This window comes from Heteronotia binoei, chromosome 4 (assembly GCF_032191835.1).
Source record: "Heteronotia binoei isolate CCM8104 ecotype False Entrance Well chromosome 4, APGP_CSIRO_Hbin_v1, whole genome shotgun sequence".
In the NCBI taxonomy this organism is placed as follows: domain Eukaryota; kingdom Metazoa; phylum Chordata; class Lepidosauria; order Squamata; family Gekkonidae; genus Heteronotia; species Heteronotia binoei.
Window position 1 is genome coordinate 17,309,695 of NC_083226.1, and position 26,813 is coordinate 17,336,507.

Here is a 26,813-nt window from a genome sequence, read left to right on the forward strand (position 1 = left end):
ACTTGGTCATACATCAGGGCACGGACTTCAAAGGAAGTACAAAACACTACATGCATTGGCCAAAAAGGGAGGGGTTTTTTGGGGGGGAGGGTAGGACACTTGGCAGAAAGTGAGGAGGACCTAAAGAACCTCTTGTTGAGGGTGAAAGAGGAGAGCACAAAAGTAGGCTTGAAACTCAACATCAAAAAAACTAAGATCATGGCATCCGGCCCCATCACCCCCCTGGCAAAAAGAAAGGGAAGACGTGGAAGTAGTGACAGACTTCATATTTCTGGGATCCACGATCACTGCAGATGGTGACTGTAGCCATGAAATGAAAAGACGTTTGCTCCTTGGGAGGACAGCTATGGCAAACCCAGGCAGTATAATAAAAAGTAGAGACATCACCGTGCCAACAAAAGTCAGTATAGCCAAAGTAATGGTATTCCCAGTAGTAATGTATGGCTGTGAGAGCTGGACCATAAGGAAGGCTGAGCGCAGAAGAATAGATGCTTTCGAACTGTGGTGCTGGAGAAGAATCTTGAGAGTCCCTTGGACTGCAAGATCAAATCAGTCAGTCCTACGGGAAATCAACCCAGACTGTTCCCTGGAAGGTCAGACGCTGAAGCTCAAATACTTTGGCCACCAAATGAGAAGGAAGCACTCCCTGGAGAAGATCCTGATGCTGGGAAATACAGAAGGCAAAAGAAGAAGGGGACGGCAAAAGATGAAATGGCTGGACAGCGTTACTGATGTAACTAACACGAATTTGGGCAGACTTTGGAGGATGGTGGAAGACAGGAGGGGCTGGCGTGACTTGGTCCGTGGGGTCGCAAAGAGTCAGACCCGACTGCAAATGAACAACAAAAAAGAGCGGTAGCAGTTCCAGATCTGAAAGGGTCAGGAGGGAAGGAGAGGGGGTGTTTGGGGAGGGAGAGGTCTCCAGAAGGGATGTGCTATCCGTGCTCAACCTGCTCAGCCCCCCATAGGGGGTTCCCACCTCCAAGTCAGCTGGGATTTTTGGGTCCCTCCAAGCATGTCGGGTTTTTTTTCAAGCCAGGCAGATTCAAAAGTAACAAGCACTTAAAGGGGATTTTATTAAAACATTTCAAAATAACTTAGCAGACGTTAGTTTGCTGCGCTGTCCTAAACAAAAATCCTCCACAGGATCTGTCGAAGTCAATGGGTTTAGAAAGGTACTAAGGCTACTTACGATCGCATGGTAAAGACCATCAGCTCAAGCGCCCTAGAAATGACTCCGAAAGCTGGTCTCCTGTGGCCTATCTCAACAGCTCACCTGTCATCCTCACCTGCCCTTTTTCCTTTTTTTTAACAGCAAACCTGGCAATTTACCCCGTGGCGCAGAGTGGTAAAGCTGCAGTACTGCAGTCGGAGCCTTCTGCTCATGACCTTAGTTTGATCCCAGCGGAAGCTGGTTCAGGTAGCCGGCTTTAGGTTGACTCGGCCTTCCATCCTTCTGAGGTTGGTAAAATGAGTCTCCAGCTTGCTGTGGGGGGGGGAAGCGTAGATGACGGGAAGGCAATGGCAAACCACCCCGTAAAAAGTCTGCCGTGAAAACGTTTGTGAATAACGTCACCCTAGAGTTGAAAACGACTGGTACCCTTTTACCTTTAAGGACATAACAGTTCTGCTGGATCAGACCAGTGGTCCGTCTAGTCCAGCCTCCTACCTCATACAGGTGCCATCTTAGTTCCTCTGAAGGTGGCGGTCCCCCTTAGTCACGATGGTTAGTAGCCATCGATATACTTATCCTCCATGAATCTTATCTTCTAATCCCCCTTGAAAGCTGTTCATTCGCTGTATCCTCTGGCGGGGAATTCCACATAATCCCTCTCTGTGGAAAGTAGTGCTTCCTTTTGTCCATCTTGAAGCTAATGCCCATCAGCTTCACCGGATGCCCTCGAGTTCTAGCATTTTGCGAAAGAATATTCTCTTTGTGAACTTCGGAAAGTAGGTGTTGGGGGGCAGGGATTTGAGATCCAGATTCTGAACATGGTTGTGGTAGGTCAGGGGTGTCAAAAATGCAGCCCGGAGACCAAATGAGTCCCCTGAAGGACACCTATCAGGCCCCCGAGCAATTGGCTGGCATCTCTCCCTCTCTCGTTTCCTTTGGCATAACAGCTTGCTCAATGGCACAGGAGTTACAAAGCAGAACCTCTATTTTCTCCTTTGGCTGAGGCTCCTCCCTTGGGGAGGAAGGAGGGGGAGGCGGAGCTTGCTTTGCCAGGCTCTCAACTGTACAGCAGAGCTACTGAGCCGTCTCTCTTCTATTGGCTGAGACTCCTCCCCCTTCTGGTCCCTTGGGGAAGGAACCAGAGCTTCCTTTGCCCAATTCCCTGGATCCCATGGGAGAGATACAAAGCACCTCAAGGGGGGGTTGTGGTGAGCCCCCCCGCCCCCGCTTGGGGCTGTTTGCAGACCCTCTCAGGACAAGACATCCATGGTTGAGGCGAGCCTGGCACTCGTGCTCACTGCCTCTGTTTCACTGTCTTGCAGGTGGAGATGTAACAGATTAAGGGTGGCCAACGGTAGCTCTCCAGATGTTTTTTGCCTACAACTCCCATCAGCTCCAGCCAGCATGGCCAATGGATGGGGCTGATGGGAGTTGTAGGCAAACATCTGGAGAGCTATTGGCCACCCCTGACATAGAGGCTTATGGGTGTGGCAAGCCCCTCCCCCCCACGCACTCTACTCAGTCTGCCGTTCCAGCCCTCATCATGTCTTTCTGAGTTCAACCTGCGATGTTCTCTCACATGGGCTCTTGCCAGGCGAGGTCCCCTCAGTCCCCAGAGTGGAAGCGGACGGAGTCGTCACCCCTTGCCGTGGATTCTGGCGCAATAAAGTCTATGTTGCGGCCCAACGTGGTCTCCACTGCTTGGTTTCTGCAACGTGGCTGGAGCTCCACACCTCTCCCTGCCCCACCCCATCTGCCACTCCCCTTGTGGGCTTCCTGAGGGAACGTCTAAGAGGGAGGGCTCGCTCACCTCAAGGGCTTCTGTGTGAAGGGTGGAGAGGTCAGAGGGTGGGCTGGGTGCTTTGCAACCCCATGGAGCAAGTCACGCCAGGCCCTCCTGTCTTCCACCATCCTCCAAAGTCTGCTCACATTCGTGTTTGTTACATCATTAACGCTGTCAGCCATCTCATCTTTTGCCATCCCCTTCTTTTGCCTTCTGTCTTTCTCGGCATCAGGGTCTTCTCCAGGGAGGGCTTCCTTCTCATTTTGCGGCCAAAGTATTTGAGCTTCAGCTTCAGCATCTGACCTTCCAGGGAAGAGTCAGGGTTGATTTCCCTTAGGACTGACTGATTGGATCTTCTTGCAGTCCAAGGGACTCCCAAGATTCTTCTCCAGCACCACAGCTCAAAAGCATCTATTCTTCTGCGCTCGGCCTTCCTTATGGTTCTTATGGTGTCTTCATGGACACCGTCTTGCAAACAGCCAGCTACACTCCCCCCCTCCCCCACCGCCACAGCATAACTTGGCCCTTAGGGAGCCAACTAATCGCACCAAAATTACATAATAATAAATTTTTATTTATAATAAATAAATAGCTGCTGGCCTCTGCAACACAGGCATATAACGCACGATTGCTCTGCTTATTGGATAGATAGCAGTTTTAACGATTTAGAGCAGGGGTCCTCAAACTTTTTAAATAGGGGGCCAGTTCACTGTCCCTCAGACTGTTGGAGGGCCGGACTGCCGTTACTGTACAAGGCCACGGGCCGTCAGTTCTCCGTCTTCTGCATCTCTCTCCCTTCCCCACACCACACACCCCGGCCTGGGAACTCACCTCACCTCGGTATCACCTCACACTTTGTCTCCGCCGCCTCAGCCCAGTGCCGGAAGTGTGCGTTGCTAACGCGAGTTTAGGTCGAACGTCACTTCCAGTCTGATTTTGCCATAGCCCCGTGGGCCATAGTTTGAGGACCCCTGATTTAGAGGTTCTGGTGACATAGTTTTGCCTTCAAAATAAGAGCTTCTTTTGTATTTAGGGTGTTTCCATCCGCTCTAATTTTTCTTTCTTTCTTTGTCTAGCTTTTTGTTTTTCCTCTCCAGGTTCTCCCAGATAAGAGCCCACACACACTTAACCACTACACCAAACAGCAGCACCTTAAAGACTAACAAAATTTGTGGCAGGGTAAGTGCTTTTGTGAGTCACTGCTCCCTTCTTCACTGCAGAAAACGGATGCTTTGCAAGGTGGACTTAGAGTTGCCAAGTCCAATTCAAGAAATACCTGGGGACTTTGGGGGTGGAGCCAGGAGACATTGGGGGTGGAGCCAGGTTGTGACAAGCATCATTGAACTCCAAAGGGAATTCTGGCCATCACATTTAAAGGGACGGCACACCTTGGAAATGCCTTCCCTTCATTTTGGAGCAGGGACCTTAGTGCAGTATCACACCACAGACTCCACCCTCCAAAGCAGCTGGTTTATCCAGGGATTCCAGGTCTCCATGCCCTGGCTGGAGGTTGGTAACCCTACTGGACTCAGCTGAAGGAGGGGGGAAAGAGAGGGTATTGATTGGCATGACCTGGAAGTTACATGATTGCAATGGGTGACACTCTATAGCAAGGGCAGCCACGCTTGCTTCACATAAGTGCCACATAAAATAAATGTCAGATGTCTAGTCGCAAGACATGAGGGAAGGAAGGAAGGAAGGAAGGAAGGAAGGAAGGAAGGAAGGAAGGAAGGAAGGAAGGAAGGAAGGAAGGAAGGAAGGAAGGAAGGAAGGAAGGAAGGAAGGAGAGAGAAGTGGAAAGAGAGCACATAGATGGGGAGAGGTGGAAAGAAAGCAACTTTAAATGCATTCTCCAAGTTGCCAGCTGGCTTGGCTCAGAGAAATGATTAGAAGAGACCAATGCCTTCTCCAAGCTGGCCAACGGGGTGGTGGGGGCTTCAAGAGCCAGGGAATATGTGTGAAAGTTCCAGTTTGGCCACTTCAGGGCAGGGGAAAGAATTGATAACCGTTTGTAAGGTGAAGCAATCCTTTCCTGAGTGAGGGAATGATCCTTCCTAACCCGGTCTACCGTGAAGGAAATGCATGGTTCTTCACTGGGCCTTACTCCCAGGAAACTGTCCTTTCGCCACCGCAACCCTGATTATGTTAAAAAGGTGCCTGGAACGCAACGCCTCCCTGGAAATAGCCGGCGCTTGAAAAGAGAACACCTTTGGGAAAGCTCACCTGGAACTACACATAGGGGGCGCTGGTGTATTTCAATCTGTTTTTCCGCCCGGGCCCAAGACCTTTTTCTACCTTGGCAAAGCTTCCGCACGCTTGCAGGGGAGTAAATCTGCTGCAGCGCAGAGGGACTTACTTCCGAGTAAACGTGGCCAAAGAAAAGATGCTGCCGGCTCTCCAAGAAGCAGGCGGCCTACGCCATGCACGGTGCCTGCAAGATCATGCAAAGATTCGATTTGCTCTGTAGGAAGCGAGCCCAGAGTTGCAACCGAAGGCGTCGCTTAAAGGCGGAGCGCTGGCTGCCCCCTCCCCCGGATCTGGACGCCGGCTGCTCCGTGCTCATCAACACGTGCCCATAGAGTATATTTATCCGAAAGCGAAGCGTGCTAAAGGCACCGCTTCGGAACTGGGTCACGTCTGGCCCTCTCCCGCGCGAGCGTGCGGGTTCGGTTGTGCATACGGAGACGTGGCAAAGGGGTTGGTGCAAGCAAGCCCCCGGGCCGTTCCTGCAATGCAAACCCTCTCGGGCGTTTCTCCGCTTTTCCTTCCAGCAAGGCAAAGCGGGGGTTTTAACGAGCTGGCAAATGACGCGCTTGCAAACAAACCCAGCCAGACGCGCCCGCCCGGGGCTGCTGCTGTGCAGCCGTGCTGCGAAGTGCAAGCAAAGCCCGCCACTGCGCACTGCCAGAACCACACTCTGCACCGCCTCTCTCTCTCCCGCGCCCGAGTCCCCGGCCGGGGAGCCGCGATCAGCGCCGCCGAGGCGGGAGAAGTAGCGTTGCCGGATCTCTTTTTGGAAAATCCCGGGAGACTTTTTTTTTTTTTTGAGGGGGGGGGTGGATCTGGTAGAGGGCAAGGTTTGGGGAAGGGAGGGGCCTCCGCAGGGAGGGAGTCCCCTCTTCCAAGCAGCCCTTTCCTCCAGCGGAGCTGATCTCTGCCAGCTGGGGATCAGCGGGCGAAGCGGGAGATCTCCAGGCTCTGCCTGGAGGCTGGCAACCCTAGAAGGCCCCGAGGAGGGGGGCTTGCCTCCGCAGCCCCTCTGATTGCGCACGGCTTGCCTCTGCCCCGCTGGGGATCGGGACCTTCCCTCCTTCCTCCTGTCTCTACCAGCCGGGAGCTCCGGCAGCCGCGCCTCTCCTCTCCCCACCCAGCGGCGGCTGTCCCCGAAATGCCCCGGGTGCCGACCTCGCCTTAAAAGGCGGCTCCATCCAGGATCCCGGGCGCGGCGCGGCTTCCCTGCCGCTGCGGGGACCATGAGCGGCTGGGCCGGCCTGGCGTGGCTGCTGCTGCTGCTGGCCGCGGCCGGGGCTCGGGAGTCGCCTCTGCGGCAACCCCCGAGGGAGCGGCGGAGCAGTGGCGGCGCCGCGGAGCCAGCCGACTTCGGCCACGTCTACCAGGGCGCCGTCAGCCGGGAGGTCGAGCGGCTCTACGCCTTCAACTACACCAGCAAGCCGGGCCAGGTGAGCAAGCGGGGAGGCTTCCAGCGCCCTCCCGTCGAGGGCTGCACGGGCTGGGTGGGTTGCGCAGGGCCGCTGGCACGCCTGGCAGAGGAGGTGAGACCTGGATAGGAAGAGCTAAAGCGATCGGGATCTCCACGTGGGGGATTCCGTAGCTGGCAGTGGCGGCGGACTACTCTTGAGTAACAGCCGCTGAGGCTCTAGGAAAAGCAAGATCGGATCTACATGTTTTTTGAGGGGGGGGGGGGGGGACAAAATTAAAAAATGGCGACCTCTTATGGGCCATTCTATCTTACGGTCCCATAGAACAGGGGTGACCGAGGGTAGCTCTCCAGATGTTTTTTTTTGCCTACAACTCCCATCACCCCCAGCCATTGGCCATGCTGTCTGGGGCTGATGGGAGTTGTAGGCGAAAAACACCTGGAGAGCTACCCTTGGCCACCCCTGCCATAGAATGCAATGGACTCCATACCAAATTTGGCGCCCCCCCCCCCCCATCAGCACCTGGGGAAGCACCCTCCTCTCCCCTCCCCTAGATCTGGCCCTGAGGAAGAGGGAGAGCTGTTTGGCCCCAGGGTACCGGTCCAGATGGACCTTAGTTTCATCTGACAGGGCCTAGCTAGCCACTTTGGCTTGTAGAACCACCATGTTCAGGGGCTGTATAGACCAGGGGTAGCCAAATTTAGTGAACAGAAAGGAAAGGAAAGGTCCCCTGTGCAAGCACCAGTCGTTTCCGACTCCGGGGTGACCGTTGCTTTCACAGCGTTTTCACGGCAGACTTTTTATTGATTATTCAGGTTTTAAAATTTTATTGACTTTCCAAAGTAGGAAAGGGAAATGGGAAATAAAGATTAAAGTTATCATTAACAATATTTTGTGATCCAGTCTGCATCTTGACAGATCTTTCAAATAAAATACCGCTGATATATTGTTAATCATTTTACACCCTATCTTTCTGATCTATTAAAAAAAAAACGTTATAAAAATTGTAAATCATTACTTTGATTATCTAACTAATCGTATTGGATTACCTTTCCGCATTTTAATGTACATCATAGTGGATTAAAAAAAGAGAGAAGGCAATGGCAAGGAAAGGTCCCCTGTGCAAGCACCAGTCGTTTCCGTCTCTGGGGTGACGTTGCTCTCACAACATTTTCATGGCAGACTTTTTACGGGGTGGTTTGCCATTGCCTTCCCCAGTCCTCTATGCTTTCCCCCCAGCAAGCTGGGTCCTCATTTTACCAAACTCAGAAGGATGGAAGGCTGAGTCAGCCTCCAGCTGGCTACCTGAAAACCCAGCTTCCGCCGGGGATCGAACTCAGGTCGTGAGCAGAGCTTAGAACTGCAGAACTGCAGCTTTAATACTCTGTGCCACAAAGCTCTTATAAGAACATAAGAACATAAGAGAAGCCATGTTAGATCAGGCCAATGGCCCATCCAGTCCAACATTCTGTGTCACACAGTGGCCAAATATATATATATATATATATATATATATATATATATATATATATATATATATATATATATATATATATATATATATATACATACACACACACACACACTGTGGCTAATAGCCACTGATGGACCTCTGCTCCATATTTTTATCTAACCCCTTCTTGAAGGTGGCTATGCTTGTGGCCGCCACCACCTCCTGTGGCAGTGAATTCCACATGTTAATCACCCTTTGGGTGAAGAAGTACTTCCTTTTATCCGTTTTAACCTGTCTGCTCAGCAATTTCATCGAATGCCCACGAGTTCTTGTATTGTGAGAAAGGGAGAAAAGTACTTCTTTCTCTACTTTCTCCATCCCATGCATTATCTTGTAAACTTCTATCATGTCACCCCTCAGTCGACGTTTCTCCAAGCTAAAGAGCCCTAAGCGTTTCAACCTTTCTTCATAGGGAAGGTGTTCCAGCCCTTTAATCATTTTAGTTGCCCTTTTCTGAACTTTCTCCAATGCTATAATATCCTTTTTGAGGTGCGGCGACCAGTTAACATAAAAGCCACACAGAATAAATGTCAGATGTTTGAGAGTCGCAGGACATGAATGTCAAATGTTCAAGAGCAGGAAGAAAGGAAGGCAAATAGATGAGGGGAGGAGGAGGGAGAGGTGGAAAGAAAACTACTTTAACTTTAAATGCATTCTCCAAGCTACCGGGCAGTGGGGGCTTCGAGAACCACACAATAATTGTGAAAGAGCCACATGTGGCTCCCAGCCACAGTTTGGCCACCCCTGTAGTAGACGAAAGCTGTGAAGGCTGCTGTTGAACGCAGGATAGTGGATGAGGTGGACTTTCTCTTCCTGGGTATAGTTAGGCATCATCGTTCAATGGAACGTCTATCTTCAAAGCAATATAGCCCCTCTTCTTGGGATAAACAATAATGACAACCTTTTGCAGCCATGCTGTGCCTCTAAACTCTTTGGAGGAGTTTGTTTTAAATCGTTAAGCCAACTTGGAAGCTTCAAGAACTTCAAAGTGGGATACCAATACTTGAAAAGATGTAATTCTGGAAGTTGCTGTTGGACCCTATTGCTTGTCTAGATCACTTTGCTCTGTTTCTGGGGGTATCTGGTGTTTTCTCTGGCTCAGGGGTGGCCAAACTGTGGCTCTTTCACATATACTGTGTGGCTCTTGAAGCCCCATCAGCCAGCTTGGAGAAGACAAGCCGGGCTCCAAGCCAAGTCGACTGGCAGCTTGGAAAATGCATTAAAGTTGCTTTCTTTCCCCCACCCCATCTATTTATTTCCTTCCTTCCTTCCTTCCTTCCTTCCTTCCTTCCTTCCTTCCTTCCTTCCTTCCTTCCTTCCTTCCTTCCTTCCTTCCTTCCTTCCTTCCTTCCTTCCTTCCTTCCAGTTTGGTGTAGTGGTTAAGTGTGCGGACTCTTATCTGGGAGAACCGGGTTTGATTCCCCACTCCTCCACTTGCACCTGCTGAGATGGCCTTGGGTCAGCCATAGCTCTGGCAGAGGTTGTCCTTGAAAGGGCAGCTGCTGTGAGAGCCCTCTCCAGCCCCACCCACCTCACAGGGTGTCTGTTGTGGGGGAGGAAGGGAAAGGACATTGTAGGCCGTTCTGAGTCTCTGTTCTTGAAAGGGCAGCTGCTGTGAGAGCCCTCTCCAGTCCCACCCACCTCACAGGGTGACTGTTGTGGGGGAAGAAGGTAAAGGAGATTGTGAGCCGTTCTGAGTCTCTGTCCTTGAAAGGGCAGCTGACGTGAGAGCCCTCTCCAGCCCCACCCACCTCACAGGGTGTCTGTTGTGGGGGAGGAAGGGAAAGGAGATTGTGAGCCGCTCTGAGACTCTTCGGAGTGGAGGGCGGGATAGAAATCCAATATCTTCTTCTTCTTCTTCTTCTTCTTCTTCTTCTTCTTCTTCTTCTTCTTCTTCTTCTTCTTCTTCTTCTTCTTCTTCTTCTTCTTCTTCTTCTTCTTCTTCTTCTTCTTCTCCTTCCTTCCTTCCTTCCTTCCTTCCTTCCTTCCTTCCTTCCTTCCTTGTCTTGCAGCTTTCACACATCTGACGTTCATGTCTTGTGGCTCTCAAACATCTGGCGTTTATTCTATGCGGCTCTTACATTAGGCAAGTTTGGCCCCACCCTGCTCTGGATGAATGGCTGATGGTTTGTGCTTGGGGACAGCCGATGGACTGCTCTCTTTAACTTGAATTCCTTCCCTGAAACAGCTCAGAATTTTTTAAAACGAAAGAAAGGTCTGGTTGACTGGCCCTCGGCCTTACCTGGTGTGCCTCCCATGTTTTTCTTCCTCCACCTGCGGAAGGCATCTAATTCCCTGCCCTCTTTGTCTCTCCCATTCCTTTTTCTATGGCTGCTGAGTCTACGGCTGCTTCTAAGGAAGGCATCCCTGACGTGGTACCCGCGCGTCAGTAGAATGTGTAGAGTGGGGCTGGGGTGGGTGAGAGAACAGTGGCTGCAAAGACTGGCCAGTAGCAGGCAGGACGGATGTAGGGTTGCGACGGGGACTCCCTGGTTCTTCCAGCTTGTAGTCCACTCAACTCTCCCTGGCTTGACAGAGCGGATGTTGCTGGCTGCCCATCACTTCTCTGAACCGACGCCTGCCCGATACGAATCGCTTCGTGGACCTGGCATCGGATCTCTGAAAGCTGGCCTGCTTTTTCTGTGACGTGTGAAAGTACCTGTAAACCGGACCTGATGTTCTTGCTTTGTTTTGGCTCTGTGGTTTAAAACGGGCCGTTTCTGCCATCTGTTTTGAATGGTTGCCACGATCTGTGGAAATCATTACGGGAGGGCAGTTGTTTCCATCTGTGGTGGCGTTTTTCTCTCTTAGAGCATCTACCAGCATCTTTCCTGGTGACTACCGAGTGTTTTTAGGAAGCAGGCAGGGTCAAGGGCCCAGCAGGGTTTCTGATTGGCTGTGCCGATTAAAAGGCATCTTGTTAAACGGAGCTCCTCCTTTAAGTGTATTGTTGGAACTCTCTGTCTGGGGCAGGGATGCTCTGTATTCTTGGTGTTTGGGAGGGGCAACAGTGTGAGGACTTCTAGTGTCCTGGCCCCACTGATGGACCTCCTGAGGGCACCTGGGTTTTTTGGTCACCGTGTGACACAGAGTGTTGGACTTGGAGTGTGATCCAACAGGACTTCTGTTCTGAAGTGTTCCAATTCAATAACCTTTATTGGCATTTCTTAAGTGTTGAAGGGTTACTCTGAGAGTTCTGCATAATCTTGCTCTCTGGCATTTAGTTGTTAGCTCCACCTCTGTGGCAGCCATTTTTGTTGTTGTGCTCACCTCCCTCTATCAGATTTCCAAAGGTGACTGCAGGCTCAAAGAGGTTGGGGACCCGTGCGCTAACATAGGCTTTTCCATGGACTAGAATCACTTTATAGCAAAATAAGCAGGAATCGTGACTGTTTAAAAACCACAGTGAGGTTTTTATTGTGGGATAAGCATTGGTGGACTGTAGCAATACCGTAGAAAAGAGTAGGAGTCCTGTAGCACCTTGAAGACTAACAAAATTTGTGGCAGGATGTGAGCTTTCTAGAGTCACTGTTCATTTCTTCAGATACAGCAAGTAAGTGAGTCCTTCTGTCCTATATTTTGGAATCAGCGTTCCCTCTAAGCGTGAGTTAGCTCACAGATTTTTAGCTTCCAGCTCACACATTTTTGTCTTCGCTCAGGAAGGATGACCCAAGAGCACAATAATCCATGCAGTAGCTCACAACTTTCATGCCAGTAGCTCACAACTTTAATGTCAGTAGCTCACCAAGTAGAATTTTTGCTCACAAGACGCTGCGGCTTAGAGGGAACATTGATTGAAATGTGGAGTGATTTCAGATGTCAAATGACATCAGCAGGCGAATGACAATAGCAGGTGTGATTGGGTTAGGTGTGATATGCAGGCATGGAGAAAACAGCATTGGTAATGGGACAGGAAACCTAGGTCTCGATTCAGTCCTGGTGGAATCATATCGCACCTAATCTGAAGAAGTAAGCAGTGACTCACAAAAGCTCATACCGTACCACAAATTTTGCTAGTCTGGGAGGTGCTACTGGGCTCTTACTTTTTCCCAGGGGTCATTTTGTAGGAAAAAAGGTGCAGGAGCTCAGTAGCATACCTCATTTGCATATCCCCCCGGGATCTGTTTGCAGCGGGGAGAGAACTGTGCTCCTGTGAGCTCCTGCTGAATTCAAGCCCTGCTTTTTTCTGTTGCTACATAGAGACTAACATGGCTACCTGTCTTAACCTTTAGTAATACTGTCCTAGTGAAATCAGGAATTTGCTTTCTGATTCCAGCATTGCCTCCCTAAATGGGCCACGCAGGAAAATGGGCACTCTATTTTGTTCTATATTTTGTACCCACCCATGCAAAATCCAGATGCCTGTTTCAAGGTTTAATTAAATTATTCAGTGCATTTAGTCATTTCCTCCCCCCTCCTTTTGATTTATGTCCACACTGCTGCCAGAAGTACACAGTTAAGTGCCCTTTTAAGCAGTAATGCCATTCATTAAAGGATCTTTTATAACTGGCATACTCATTTATTGTCCTGATGAAGTAAATTAAGTGAGTTGGAGGGGGAGACATATTTCCTCAATGAGCTCCAGATATTGGCTCGAAATGGTTGACTAATGAGAAGTTTTTGATAGAATTCCAAGGCATCTCTAGCTTGAGAAATCTTTGTAAACCTTCCCCCCCCCCCCCACAGGATATCAAGTAATAGGAGTACACACAACAGAAGGCAGACTTTTCCAAAACTATCCCTGTATATCACCTTTAGATTTTAGTTCCACATATCATTTTTTTTAAAGGGACGGTACAAGAAAAGGTTGTAACAGTTGCAGTTCACAGAAACAGACAGTAGGTGTCAGTCAAGTGAACTGTGATTTGCAGGCTGTAACTCGCCACCTACTGTCTGTTTCTGTACACTGCAGCTGTTCTGGTGTCTGGTCTGCTGGTCTCCTTGAAAGCCAGGACTTACCCCCGCGCATCATCATTGAGGCAGGTTCTGGGGCTGGTTCTAGCACCCAAGGGTTGTGGCCTTGTAAGCTAGCGTGGTTGTAGACTCTGATCTGGAGTACCGGGTTTGATTCCTCACTTACCCACACGAGGGCTGCTAGGTGACCTTGGGCCAGTCGCAGTTCTCTCTGACCTCTCTCAGCCCCATCTACTCACAAGGTAGAAGAAGAAGAACATAAATTTATACCCCCCTCCCACATTTCTCTCTGAATCAGAGTCTCAGAGCGGCTTACAATCTCCTTGATCTTCTTCCCCCACAACAGACACCCTGTGAACATATGAACATATGAAGCTGCCTTATACTGAATCAGACCTTTGGTCCATCAAAGTCAGTCTTGTCTTCTCAGACTGGCAGCGGCTCTCCAGGGTCTCAAGCTGAGGTTTTTCACACCTATTTGCCTGGACCCTTTTTTGGAGATGCCAGGGATTGAACCTGGGACCTTCTGCTTCCCAAGCAGATGCTCTACCACTGAGCCACCGTCCCTCCCCACCGTCCCTCCCTCCCCACCCTGTGAGGTGGGTGGGGCTGAGAGAGCTCTCACAGAAGTTGCTCTTTCAAGTACAACTCTGCAAGAGCGATGGCTGACCCAAGGGCATTCCAGCAGCTGCAAGTGGAGGAGTGGGGAATCAAACCCAGTTCTCCCAGACACCGCACGCTTAACCACTACACCAAACTGGAAGGCAATTGTAAGCTGCTTTGAGACTCCTTAGAGTAGACAAAGCGATGTAAAACCAACTCTTCTTCAAAGAAGTGATGTGAAATCCGGAAGAGAGGCTGTAAAAACACGGATTCCTACGCTGTCTATTCACTCGGCCCGTTTACTGATTAAATATGCTGCATACAAGCTACTCTTAACAGCAGACTTACCTGAAGGAGAGTGTGATGGATTTGCTTTTGAAAAAAAATGTACAGTAGAGATTTGCTCCAATTGGTGTTAATTTGCCAAGCTGCCCTCCCTATTATTTCCTTAACCATAGTACGAGCAGCGCTGTTAGATCACGAACATTCTGTGCTGTTCTCTGTCCTCGTTCCTATCCAAACCCACATCATAATAAAAATAACAGCCGCAAAAAATAGCAGTTGTACGGCATTACTGAAGAATTACACAACTTCAAGGTGGATGAGGAAGAGATGGTTCACAGTTTTTTTTGTTCCTGGGCTCAGTCGTCGATCAAAAGCAAGATAATAGCCAAGAAATCAGAAGGAGTTGGAGACTGGGAAAGGCAGCCTTGAGGGAGCTAGAAAAAGATCCTGAGGTGTAAGAATGTGGTGTTGGCGGCCAAGATCAAGATAATTTGTACCCTAGTATTCCCCATTACTTTGTGTGGGTGTGGAAAGTTGGGCTAAGAAGAAAGCTGACAGGAATTCACTTGAAAGGTGGTGTTGGAGGAGAGTTTGATGGATTCTGTAGAGTGCCAATGAGACAAATCGTTGGGTTCGAGATCATATCAAGCTTGCACTTTCTCTAGAAGCTAAAAACACTAAACTTGAGGCTATAGGTCACATCGAGGCTGGGTCCAGACCAATCTTCCCTCTAAGCTGCAGAATCTTGTGAGCTACTGGCATTAAAGTTGTGAGCTGCTGCATGAATTACTGTGCTCTGGCATCATCCTTCCTGAGCTAAGACAAAAATGTGTGAGTTGGAGGCTAAAAATCTGTGAGCTGGCTCACACTAACTCAGCGTAGAGGGAACACTGGTCCAGATGGCCAGTATAAGCCACCTCAGGGACGTCCCATGGCATTCAAGCCTGCACATCTGGATCCCGACAGAAAGAGTTCCTGCTACAAAAAAAAGCCCAGATACACCAGCAAGTGGGACATGGACATTTGTTGGTGTATGTGTTAATCTTTCACTTATATTTTAAAAACTCACAAATGTCTTTAAAAATTGTGAAACTCCTCTGAGGATTGCCGGGTGGGGATGAGAATGTATGCTTACAAATGGGGTAAACAGTAGGTGCCATCTAGAGCTGGCCTTCCCCCGTTCAAGCTCAACCACTCCCAAGAGATGAGACACTTCTTCTTCCAGCGGTAGAAAAGAGTCCAGAGTCCAGCGGAACCTTAAAAACTAACCAATGGCAGCTGTGCCACAAGGCAAAAGTTGGAGGGGGGCGCGAAAGGGGGATATGAACTCTGAGCACCAGAGAGAGGCCATGCACCACAGAGAGCCGGTGTCGCTCTGCCTCCCTTCTGGAACGCCCTCCCTGCTCTCCTCTGGTTTTGCTTGTGGTCCACAGAAGGGTGCAGAAGAAGGCGGGGCAGGTGCTGTGAAAGAGAGCGAGGGGCAGCAGGGTGGGGCTTTGCCTAGGGCGTCGCGTGCCCTAGGGCCAGCCCTGAGACTAACAAAATCTGTGGTAGGGAATGAGCTTTTGTGAGTCACTCACTCACAAAAGCTCGCCCCCTGCCACAAATGTTCAGAGTGCTCCTGAACTCTTGTTGTCTTCTACTGCCACAGACGGACTAACATAGCTACCCATCTTGAGCTATCTTCTTTTCCAGGAATGAACGATACCTGTTTCCCTCTTGAGTGCTGGAGCAGTTACACAGTCCAACTGCCTTGACTGCTCTTCATATTCTGAGCCCATCTTCACCCACAGGGGTGGTTTGCCATTGCCTTCCCCAGTCATCTACACTTCACCCCCAGCAAGCTGGGTACTCATTCTACCGACCTCGGAAGGCTGGAAGGCTGAGTCGACCTCGAGCCGGCTACCTGAACCCAGCTTCCGCCGGGATCAAACTCAGGTCGTGAGCAGAGAGCTTGGACTGCAGTACTGCAGCTTTGCCACTGCGCCACGGGGCCATCTAAATAGATCACATTGTTTAAAGAAGACGTAAGTTCAATTTACTACAGTACTTTTTGCAACTTCTTTATGCCTTCTATTAGCCATAAGCTGGCCCTTGTGTGGATCAAAGAGTCCGCAGAATCTTTACAGGCCCTGGCTACCATTAGATTTCTACGAATCCCCGAGTTTGCACAAAACCCAAATCTGTTGAAGCCAAAAAAAAAGTATTGGGTGGGTTAAAAACTCCAAAACAGTAATAGTGACATAGCAAAAAAAAGGAAAAAACTCTGCAGATTGCAGATTGGTTGCCATAGCAACCCAAAACTGTGCCTGATCCAGTGGCAGCAGTCAACAACACTGAGAATGAGGTGTAGGTGAGGAAAAACCCTCTGTATTATACCGAGGGGGGTATAATGTATTATACCCCCCTCGGTATAATACATTATACTGTGCTGTTCATTTGAGTGCATAGAAGAAGAAGAAGAGAAGAAGAAGAAGAAGAAGAAGAAGAATAAGAAGAAGAAGAAGAAGAAGAAGAAGAAGAAGAAGAAGAAGAAGAAGAAGAAGAAGAAGAAGAAGAAGAAGAAGAAGAAGAAGAAGAAGAAGAAGAAGAAGAAGAAGAAGAAGAAGAAGAAGAGAAGAGGAGATTGGATTTATATCCCGCCCTCCACTTTGAAGAGTCTCAGAGCGGCTCACAATCTCCTTTACCTTCTGCCCCCACAACAGACACCCTGTGAGGTGGGTGGGGCTGGAGAGGGCTCTCACAGCAACTGCCCTTTCAAGGACAGAGTCTCAGAAGGCTTACAATCTCCTTTCCCTTCCTCCCCCACAACAGACACCCTGTGAGGTGGGGTGGGCTGGAGAGGACTCTCACAGCAGCTGCCCTTTCAAGGACAGAGTCTCAGAGCGGCCCTACAATCTCCTTTACCTTCCTCCCCCACCACAGACACCCTGTGAGGTGGGTGGGGCTGGAGGAGGGCTCTCACAGCAGCTGCCCTTTCAAGGACAGAGTCTCAGAGCGGCTCACAATCTCCTTTACCTTCCTCCCCCACAAAAGACACCCTGTGAGGTGGGTGGGGCTAGAGAGGGCTCTCCCAGCAGCTGCCCTTTCAAGGACAGAGTCTCAGAACGGCCTACAATCTCCTTTCTCTTCCTCCCCCCACAACAGACACCCTGTGAGGTGGGTGGGGCTGGAGAGGACTCTTACAGCAGCTGCCCTTTCAAGGACAACCTCTGCCAGAGCTATGCTGACCCAAGGCCATGCCAGCAGGTGCAAGTGGAGGAGTGGGGAATCACAGCCGGTTCTCCCAGATCAGAGTCTGCACACTTATCCACTACACCAAACTGGCTCTCCAGTTTGCTGTTTCAGTGTGCTACAATTCCTGACTCAAATCAATACCCACCTGTTCTCAAGTGCCGTTTAAGATGTTCTTTTCTCCATCTCTGCAACACGAAGAAGGAGAAAAGATTAGATTTATACACTGCCCTACACTAACTGGGCTGACAATCTCCTTTCCCTCCCCACAGCAGACACCCTGTGAGGTAGGTGGAGCTGAGAGAGCTCTGACAGAATCTGCTCTTAAGCAGAACAGCTTTGAGAGAACTTGGTGTTGACCCAAGGTCACATCAGCAGGTGCATGTAGAGGAGTGGGGAATTAACCCCAGTTCTCCCAGGTAAGAGTCCATGCTCTTAACCACCACGCCAAATTGGCTCTATCGCCAACTGCCGGTTCTCTCTACGTTAGATTTCCAGTGTTTGACACACACAGCTTTTGTTGCTCTTATTGTTCGAAATAAACTCTCTGTGTCTCACCATGTTATCAAGAAAATATATTTCTAATCTTTCTAATCTGGACCCTGTCCAGAGCTAAGGGGGCAGTATTCTTTCCCCCATTCCATAGCATAAAATGACCATAGCTCTTGTCATCTGACTGACTGGCCCTCGCAAAACACATTGAACCAGATTCAGCAGAAAAGGATCCAGAAAGCAAGCTCTAGAGCAGGGGTGGCCAAACTGTGGCTCGGGAGCCACAATGTGGCTCTTTCACACATATAGGGTTGCCAAGTCCAATTCAAGAAATATCTGGGGACTTTGGGGATGGAGCCAGGAGACTTTGGGAGGTGGAGCCAGGAACAAGGGTGTGACAAGCATCATTGAACTCCAAAGGAGTTCTGGCCATCACATTTAAAGGGACAGCGCACCTTTTGAAATGTCTTCCTTCCATAGGAAATAATGAAGGATAGGGGCACCTTCCTTTGGGGCTCATAGAATTGGACCCCCCTGGTCCAATCGTTTTGAAACTTGGAGGGTACTTTGGGAGAGGCACTAGGTGCTATATTGAAAATTTGGTGCCTCTACCTCAAAAAACAGCTCCCCCAGAGCCCCCGAAACCTCCAGATCAATTCCCCATTATACCCTATGAGAATCTCCACATAGGAATAATGAAAGTGCTCAGCAGATGTCCCCCCCCCCCCCGCCCCGTTTCTGGTGACTCTGAAGCGAGGGATTGGCCTCTCTACTCACGAGTTGCAGCCAACTTCTTCCAAGTAACACAGACACCCCATCCCAAGAGGAAGCCTTTCAGTCAGAGACTGAAGCCTCCAAAGGCACTTGGTCCTCTGGGGGCGGGGCTTCCCCCTGCCGGCCTGCTGACTGGGGGCGGAAGGAGCCTGGGAAAGCGAAGAACCCCCGCTGGGACCCGGGGATTGGCAAGCCTGCACACATATTGTGTGGCTCTTGAAGCCCCCATCACCCCATGGGCTGGTTTGGGAAGGCATTTGTTTCTTTAAATCACTTCTCCAGCCAAACTAGTTGGTGGCTTGGAGAATGCATTTTAAGTTAAAATTGCTTTATTTCCACCTCTCTCTCCCTCCCCCACCTATTTCATCCTTCTCTCCTTCCTTCCTTCCTTCCTTCCTTCCTTCCTTCCTTCCTTCCTTCCTTCCTTCCTTCCTTCCTTCCTTCCTTCCTTCCTTCCCTGCCTTCCTTCCTTCCTTCCTTCCTTCCTTCCTTCATCTCACACTCATGTTTTGTGGCTCTCAACATCTGACATTTATTCTATATGGCTCTTACATTAAGCAAGTTTGGCCACCCCTGTGATAGAGCTACAAGTACATCGGTAATTATCACCATTTGCAGGGCTTTTTTTTTGTAGCGGGCATTCCTTTGCATATTAGGCCACACACCCCTGATGTAGCCAATCCTCTTGAAGCTTACGGTAGGCTGGCCCTGTACTAAGAGTCCTGTAAGCTCCAGCAGGATTGGCTACATCGGGGGGGTGTGGCCTAATATGCAAAGGGGTTCCTGCTACAAAAAAACAAAACCCTGACCCTCTGGCAGCCGGTTGCAGCAGTGCTGGAAGGTTCAACAGGTCCTTAAGCTATAACACCATCTTACCAATTTAGCAGGGAAAATACGCACGCAAAACCACACTCTCCAAAATTATGGGGTGCAACTTGGGGTGTGTCTGCTACAAAACACGTAGATGCTCAGTTTTGTGGTTGGTGAAGAACAGGCCTCATTTTGGGCAGGAGCTCACAGGAGTGGTGCTCCGGAACCTCTAAATCAGGGGTGTCCAACTCATTTGTTATGAGGGCCGGAACTGACCTAAGTGAGACCTTGTTGAGCCGGACTGGTGTTGTACCTATTTAAGATTAGGTAGCAGAGATATATAGTTTATAAAGGACACAAACACGACTAAAGATTTTTTTAAAAAAACTAAAAATCATGCTTAAAACGTTAGCACTTGTTGGTCTTAAAAGTGCTTTCTTCGCATTTCTCCCAGGGGATCCTGGGAACTGGGCAACAGGAAGCTCTGGCTCTTTCCCTCCCTCCGCAGGGGACCAGGAGCGAGAGGAGCCTCAACCAATGGAGAAAATGGAGGTTTTGCTCCGTAGCTCCTGTGCGATTAAGCTCCTGTGCGCCTCGCAAAGCAAGCTGAGATGCAGAAGGAAGCCAGAGAGAGGGAGAAGGAAGCAGACAAGAGCCAGTTGCCTGGGGCCTGATTCAGCCCCCGGGCCGCAGGGTTGACACCCCTGCTCTAAATTTTATTGTGTTCTTTCTTTCTTCCCCCCCATTAGAATTTTGCTGAACTCTTAAGATTTGACAAACTTTCTAATATTTTTCCCTACCAAAAAATGGGAAAATAAACCAAAACCTATAAAGCAGATAGATGGAAATCTTCATCATGCACTGGGGCCAAATAGGAGAAAATAACTTTAAAAGTGTGATGGGAGTAAGGTTTGATTATGACAATTATAATTCAAGGAGCATTCTAAGGTAGATGCTGAGCTGATATAATTGAACACACCTTCCAATGATGTCAGGGGGTGTGTGGCATATGTAAATGAGAGAGAGAGCCCGAGTTTGGTGTCGTGGTTGAGTGCGCGGACTCTTATCTGGGAGAACTGGGTTTGATTCCCCCTCCCTCCACTTGCAGCTGCTGGAATGGCCTTGGATCAGCCATAGCTCTCACAAAGCTGTCCTTGAAAGGGCAACTTCTGTCAGAGCTCTCTCAGTCCCACCCACCTCACAGGGTGTCTGTTGTGGGGGAGAAGATATAGGAAATTGTAAGCTGCTCTGAGTCTCTGAGTTCAGAGAGAAGGGCAGGGTATAAATCTGCAGTCGTCGTCTTCTTGTGCAAATGAGCTAATGATCTCCGGCACCTCTTTTTCTATGAAATGATCCCTGGTGAAGAATATGGTGCCTTCATGTCCCTGTGTCCAGAAACCTCATGTCCTACTCAATACAACGGTGAGAACCATCCATGGATGTAATAAATCCACTCTATCTTATTGTCTCCTCCGTGTCTCCAAAGACAAGATGCTCTTCTTCATGAATATAGAAAGATCATTGAAAACTGAGAGCTGCCCATTCCACAAAGACATGGCCTATCCAGACTAAGATCTCGACACCCAGCAATAAGATTTGCACAAGCCCAGCCCTCACAAAATTTCATTCTAGGGCAGGGGTGGCCAACGGTAGTTCTCCAGATGTTTTTTTGCCTACAACTCCCATCAGCCCCAGCCAGCATGGCTGATGGGAGTTGTAGGCAAAAAACATCTGGAGAGCTACCGTTGGCCACCCCTGTTCTAGGGGAATGAATGGTTGCAAACGTGGATGCTATCAGTCCCACCCGATATCTGTATCCTGATAAACACCAACGAGCGGCCCTTAGGCTTAGGATTTGAGCTGCTACATGAAGTATGGCAGATGGGTTAGCCTACGCCTGACTGGATAAATGTAGCTTACTAGACTTTTGTGATTTATACAGTATAGTTTTAATGTTGGAATTTTAAGGTTTTTAGGTTTTTAAATGCTTACTTTTAATTGTAATAACTTTGCTCCTGTTTTATGTTTTATCGTTTGCTGTGAGCCGCTCTGAGCCACTCTGTGGGAAGGACGGGATATAAGTTACGGAATAAATAAATGGCTAATAGAATACAAATGGGCTTTGGCAGTTGTGCAAACCTGTTGTTGAAATGGGGTGAAATAGCAGGGTGTGATAGTGGTGCAGCCCGCCAACTTGTTTTCCATCCGTCACAGGAATGTGTGCATCGTGCTCTCTAGGTAGATGTGGCAGAGCTCTTTGAACACTTCCCAGCTGCGATTGAGTGCACTGAAAAATCTGGATATGAGTATTTAGGAGGATTGCCCAGTTGGTCAGCATAATACAATAAATAAATGAATAAATGTTGACATTTGGAGGAGACAAGTGGGAGGGAGAGAGAATGGAACAGGAAACCAGCAGGGAGTTACAAGGATGAATGTGAACAAACGCAATAGTGACGTGCGGTTGGATAGTTACTATCAAGCTTCTACCTGTACAACGCCTGTGGGTAAATATCATAAAAGCTCCAAACAAACAGGATTATTTCTGATAATTCGGGGAGTGAGAAACCTTCTATGCTTGTAGTTATTCTGGTGCGTCACTGTCTGGTTTAATACTCCTGAAAGGCAGGAGGAACCGTGATGGCAGAGAGGGGCTCTGTGGATATGCACTTGATAGCTGTCCTCCAACCAAAGCACTTAGCCCATCCTCTCACTGAACAGGGAAGTCCCAATTGCAATTAGCGCACAGCATTTCCATTTTTATTTTTTTTTGCCGGTAACTGTGCCGTCAGGGATGTTGGGAGGGCTGTTTGATCAATGTGCACTGGTATGAAAACCAGAGTGCTATAATGGATAGATGAACATAAGAGAAGCCCATGTTAGATCAGGCCAATGGCCCATACCAGTCCAACACTCTGTGTCACACAGTGGCCAAAAAAAAATTATATATACACACACACACACACACACTGTGGCTAATAGCCACTGATGGACTCCTGCTCCATATTTTTATCTAAACCCCTCTTGAAGGTGGCTATGCTTGTGGCCGCCACCACCTCCTGTGGCAGTGAATTCCACATGTTAATCACCCTTTGGGTGAAGAAGTACTTCCTTTTATCCGTTTTAAACCCGTCTGCTCGGCAATTTCATCGAATGCCCACGAGTTCTTGTATTGTGAGAAAGGAGAAAAGGACTTCTTTCTCTACTTTCTCCATCCCATGCATTATCTTGTAAACCCTCTATCATGTCACCCCGCAGTCGACGTTTCTCCAAGCTAAAGAGTCCCAAGCGTTTCAACCTTTTCTTCATAGGGAAAGTGTTCCAGCCCTTTAATCATTCTAGTTGCCCTTCTCTGGACTTTCTCCAATGCTGTAATATCCTTTTTGAGGTGCGGCGACCAGAACTGCACACAGTACTCCAAATGAGACCGCACCATCGATGAAGGTCCTTGGGTGACCCAAATCAAAGCTCTCTGGGTCACCTTGGGTTCATGCGAACTTTCAGCCTGGCTTATGCCACTTTGAGTCTTACAGAAATTCTCTGTTTTCTTATTCACATTGGCCTTTTTGTCAGGAAACTGCTGCTGCAGTTCAGTGAAAACACAATGCATGACCATGATATGATGACACAGACTACAGATAGGGCAAAAACACACAATACAAAATCCATGAGTCAGGTCACAGGCTCCTAGCCCAGGTAGTGGTATATGTTCAAGGATGGGCTCAGCTTCAGAAATTTCTCTGTTCAGCTGCAGATGTGGTACTAGGGCTTGAGCTTCCCGTCTGAGACATTTTTGCTACAGAACGTGGCACCGCGTGGGCAGGGGGCTGTTTGCCCCTTCTTCTAGCTTCATGTGCCCTGGGATGTACAGGTGGGGTGGCCTTTAGTGTGATTGCCTGATCATGGGCCACACCACTAACTATGGTCAGTTAGGATCCATCAGACCCGGACCTGAAACCATGATTAAAGTCGGTTTCTTAACCATAGTCTTATTATTACATAAGAACATATGAAGACCATGGATCAGACTAGTGGTCCATCTAGTCAGCCTCCTGTCTCACATAGTGGCCAACCAGTTCCTCCGAACAGCCTGCAAAAGGGCACACAGACTGAGGCCTACATAAGAAGAGCCCTGTTGGATCAGACTAGTGGTCCATCTAGTCCAGCCTCCTGCCTCACACAGTGTCAACCGGTTCCTCTGGATGACCAACGACAGGGCATAGAAGCTGAGACCTTCCCTTTATGTTGCCTCCTGGCTCTGGGATTCAGAGGCTTGTGCCTCTGAGTGTGAAGGTTCCCTTGAGTCCACCATGGCTAGTAGCCATTGGTGGACTTATCCTCCAGGAACATAAGAACATAAGAGAAGCCATGTTGGATCAGGCCAATGGCCCATCCAGTCCAAACTCTGTGTCACACAGTGGCCAAAATTTATATATATATATATATATATATATAATATATATATACACACACACACACACACACACACACACACACTGTGGCTAATAGCCACTTATGGACCCTCTGCTCCATATTTTTATCTAACCCCCTCTTGAAGCTGGCTATGCTTGTAGCCGCCACCACCTCCTGTGGCAGTGAATTCCACATGTTAATCACCCTTCGGGTGAAGTACCTCCTTTTATCTGTTCTAACCCGACTGCTCAGCAATTTCATTGAATGCCCACGAGTTCTTGTATTGTGAGAAAGGGAGAAAAGTACTTCTTTCTCTCCCTTCTCCAGCCCATGCATAATCTTGTAAACCTCTGTCATGTCACCCGCAGTCGACGTTTCTCCAAGCTAAAGAGCCCCAAGTGTTTTAACCTTTCTTCATAGGGAAAGTGTTCCAAACCTTATCATTCTAGTTGCCCTTTTCTGCACCTTTTCCAATGCTATGATATTCTTTTTGAGGTGCAGTGACCAGAATTGCACACAGTATTCCAAAGAGACCGCACCATCGATTTATACAGGGGCATTATGATACTGGCTGATTTGTTTTCAATTCCCTTCCTAATAATTCCCAGCATGGCGTTGGCCTTTTTTATTGCAATCGCACACTGTCTTGACATTTTCAGTGAGTTATTTACCACGACCCCAAGATCTCTCTCTTGGTCAGTCTCTGCCAGTTCACACCCATCAACTTGTATTTGTAGCTGGGATTCTTGGCCCCAATGTGCATTACTTTGCACTTGGCCACATTGAACCTCATCTGCCACGTTGACGCCCACTCACCCAGCCTCAACAGATCCTTTGGAGTTCCTCACAATCCTCTCTGGTTCTCACCACCCTGAACAATTTAGTGTCATCCGCAAACTTGGCCACTTCACTGCTCACTCCCAACTCCAAATCATTTATGAACAAGTTAAAGAGCATGGGACCCAGTACCGAGCCCTGCGGCACCCCACTGCTTACTGTCCTCCACTGCGAAGGCTGCCCATTTATACTCACTCTCTGCTTCCTATTAATTAGCCAGTTTTTGATCCATAAGAGGACCTGTCCTTTTAATTTCCTTTTAAAACTATTTATTCCTGGGGCCATCACTACTTCCTCTGGCAGCGAATTCCACATTATAATCGCTCTGTGTGTAAAGTCATATTTCTTTTTGTCTGTCCTACTGCCCAACCACTTCATCGGATGTCCTCAACTTCTAGTGTTTTGAGAGCGAGAGAGAGAGAGAAATTAGGGGGGGGGCACAGTGGGAGGGCTTCTAGTGTCCTGGTCCCACTGATGAACCTCCTGATGGCACTTGGGGTTTTTTGGTCACTGTGTGACACAGAGTGTTGGATTGGATGGGCCATTGGCCTGATCCAGCATGGCTTCTCTTATGTTCTTAAATTTCATGAGCCCAGCTCATAATTTTATAAACCTCATTCAAAATTTTATGCATAATTTTATAAACCTCTCTCATGTCCCCTCTTAGTAATCTCTTTTCTAAACTGAAAGCTTTTCCTCTAAGGGAAGGTACTCCAACCCCATAATCATTTTGATTGTCCACCTCTATATTTTTTCCATGGACATTCCAAATTAATCCTCAAATCAAATCAAATCAAATCAAATTTTATTCTTATATCCCGCCCTCCCCCACCAGAAGGCGGGCTACACTAGTAAACAAGCAATCCTAGCTTGTTTACTAGTGTAGCTCTTAGTACATCCCCTGGCTTCAGAACTGCAGGGCTTTTTTTTTGTAGCTTTGCATATTAGGCCACACACCCCTGATGTAGCCAATCCTCAGAGAGCTTAAAGGTAAAGGTAGTCCCCTGGTCAAGCACCAGTTGTTTCCGACTCTGGGGTGACGTCGCATCACGACGTTTTCACGGCAGACATTTTTTACGGGGTGGTTTGCCATTGCCTTCCCCCGTCGCCTACATCAGGAGGTTACATCAGGGGGTGTGGCCTAATATGCAACGTTCCTGTTACAAAAAAAGCCCTGAGAGGGGCATAGCTAGAGCAAAGGAGTCATTTGACCAACCTCGGAAGGATGGAAGGCTGAGTCAACCTGGAGCCGGCTACCTGAACCCAGCTTCCGCTGGGATTGAACGCAGGTCGTGAGCAGAGGGCTCCGACTGCAGTACTGCAGCTTTACCACTCTGCACCACAGTGCTCACTCAGAGAGCTTACAGGTCTCTTATTACAGGACCTACTGTAAGCTCTTGGAGGATTGGCTACATCAGGGCCTAATATGCAACGTTCCCGTTACAAAAAAAGCCCTGAGAGGGGCATAGCTAGAGCAAAGGAGTCCAGAATTTGTCAAGACCATCCAGGATGCATTTGACCGTCTGAGGCTGAATCATAAACTACCCGTAATCATAAACTAAGGATTTCTTGTTGTGCCTGAATTGAGCTCGTCCCTGAGAATGTGTGGAGAAGAGGGGGCGGGGAAATCTTTCACATCTTTTTAAAAATAACATAAGACCACAGGAGTTCTGTTGCTCGTCTCCTCCATCTAGTTCTACATTCCAGAAACCTTTCTAGATCCAACCAGGGGTCACCTAGACTAGCAGGCCGTTTTGAACAATGACCGGTCAGATGCTGATGCTGTATACTTTTCAGGGGATTATTTCATGCTATTCTAGTTTTGTCCTGTCCTGGACGGCCCAGGCTGGCCTGATCTTGTCAGATCACAGAACCTAAGCCGAGTTGTCGCTTATTAGTACTTGGATGGGAGACCCCCCAAGAAGGCCAGGGTCACTCCAGAGAGTCAGGCAGTGATAAACCACCTCTTGAGCTGTTGCCATAAGTCAATTGTGACTTGACAGCACTTTCGGCCACTATGCTGGTGTTGGGATCACATGAGAGCCAGTGTGGTGTAGTGGTTAACTGTGCGGACTCTTATCTGGGAGAACCGGGTTTGATTCCCCACTCCTCCACTTGCACCTGCTGGAATGGCCTTGGGTCAGCCATAGCTCTGGCAGAAGTTGTCCTTGGAAGGGCAGCTGCTGTGAGAGCCCTCTCCAGCCCCACCCACCTCACAGGGTGTTTGTTGTGGGGGAGGAAGGTAAAGGAGATTGTGAGCCGCTCTGAGACTCTTCGGAGTGGAGAGCGGGATATAAATCCAATATCTTCTTCTTCTTCTGT

The 26,813-nt window shown here is 48.9% G+C and overlaps 1 protein-coding gene across 1 annotated transcript in view; it reads left to right on the forward strand.

The window, feature by feature from the left end:
• Positions 1–6,496: 6,496 nt before the first annotated feature.
• SIDT1 (SID1 transmembrane family member 1) overlaps positions 6,497–26,813 on the forward strand; it is a 126,961-nt gene continuing 106,644 nt past the window's right edge. Inside the window, exon 1 of the mRNA XM_060236850.1 lies at positions 6,497–6,637. The gene's annotated coding sequence lies outside the window, so the exon portion shown is untranslated. The remainder of the gene's footprint in view (positions 6,638–26,813) is intronic.